The sequence below is a fragment of the Micropterus dolomieu genome, unplaced genomic scaffold, assembly GCF_021292245.1.
Source record: "Micropterus dolomieu isolate WLL.071019.BEF.003 ecotype Adirondacks unplaced genomic scaffold, ASM2129224v1 contig_10344, whole genome shotgun sequence".
NCBI classification, from domain to species: Eukaryota; Metazoa; Chordata; class Actinopteri; order Centrarchiformes; family Centrarchidae; genus Micropterus; species Micropterus dolomieu.
Genome location: NW_025739330.1, coordinates 1 through 1,611, shown reverse-complemented (window position 1 = coordinate 1,611; position 1,611 = coordinate 1). Strand labels below are relative to the sequence as shown.

At 53.9% G+C, this 1,611-nt stretch overlaps 1 pseudogene; it reads left to right on the top strand.

Moving 5' to 3' along the window:
• The first annotated feature begins 1,127 nt into the window (after window positions 1-1,127).
• On the top strand, window positions 1,128-1,340 carry LOC123965590 (annotated as a pseudogene).
• Window positions 1,341-1,611: the final 271 nt, after the last annotated feature.

The window sequence follows — 1,611 nt, the reverse complement described above, 5'->3', positions numbered from 1 at the left end:
CTTAGAGGACTGACTTTAGAAGGAAAGGTTTTAATCATCAAAGCAGTGATTTTACCTTTGCTTTTACTCATCAGTTCTGTTTTTATCCCGCCTAGGAGAGTGATCTTAGACCTGGAACGAGCCATCTTTTATTTTTTGTGGGGCTCCAAGTGGGAAAGACTGAGACGAAGCGTGATGAAGAAGCCAAAGGAGAAAGGAGGAAAAGGAGTGCCAGACCTGCACTTGTTCTTAGGAAGCAGATACACAGCACTACACATCGCAACCGCCACAGCCCCATCCAGAAACCCCAAGACCGCAGCAATGACACGGTTCTGGATGGGGTCCTACCTCAGAAAACTTAAGATCTTACCCACAAGTCTCAAAGTACCAGTGTCTTTTAACCTGCCACCAGCCTATGCTTTTATTCAGTCATTTTTAAGGCATTTTAACCTTGAGCAGGAGGAGTTGCAGGTTTTAACCACTCACCGCTCTCTCATTTCTGTTGTGCAGGAGCGGGAACCAGTGAGTCCAGGCTTGCATTCGGCGAGCCCTCAACAGTTTGGCGCAACGTGAACCATCCAGCTCTTCCAAACAGACTCCGGGACCTGTCATGGATGGTGGCTCATGAGATCCTCCCAGTCAGGTCCGTAATGCACTCCCGGGGCATGTCGGCGCACTCAACTTGCCCCCGACCAGGTTGTGGCGCGCCTGAGTCGGTAAGGCATCTGCTCTGGGAGTGCAGCGCTGCCGTAGAACAGTGGGCAACGGCCGGCTCCTTGCAATTCCCGTACTTGCCAGCAAGGGAGGTCCTCACACCACAGCTGGTGCTGTACGGGGTGAGCCAAGGAAATCAGATACCAGCACGTACATTTGCCAAACAGTGGCTGCCATCAAAGACGCCATATGGACCTCCAGAAACTTGCTGGCAAGAAAGCACATGCAGATCCCCCCCGTGGCTGTGATCCGGATGGCCGCAGCAACGGTCCAAACGGCCAGAGCTGCAGGCGGCGGGCCTAGGACACAGCCACAAAGAAGAATCGCCTCTGTGCCCATTCGGACGGAGGAGCCGGAGCCACACAAGGAAAGTTCAAGGCAGCGGCGGCCTGACCCTCCGGGTGAGGTTGGTGGGAAGGAGCTACAGGGTGAGGGTCTCCTCTGAGCACCTGGACAAGATCCCGAGAGACCAAAAAAGATCAAAAGAAAAAAATCTGTTCATATCAGTTTAATATCTGATATGTCCCCTATAAGGGGGCAACATATTACATGGATTTTTAGCACCGGGAGCTGAGACGAGGGGCTTGCTCTGTCCACTCCACGCATCGACCCGGTATTGCAGTGCCTCCGGGGGCGGTGCACCCTTCTCCTGCCTTGTGTAAAACCAAAATACTGACCCAAACGCAGAGGTTCGTCGCTCTGCCGGACGCCGGCCCGAAAAAGGCGCCAGTCGAGGGGGGGCAGCCGCTTTCAGCCGGCTGAAGCCTTAAAGAAGGCAGCGAGATTTGCACTTTTGATTGGCAGACGACGAGGGGATATTTGGGACCGGCATGGCTGTTAAATGTGCCCTGCACTTCCCCTCCCTTTCTCCCACTCGTCATCGAGAGCCCGAGTATTTCGGATGCTCGGTAGCCTGTG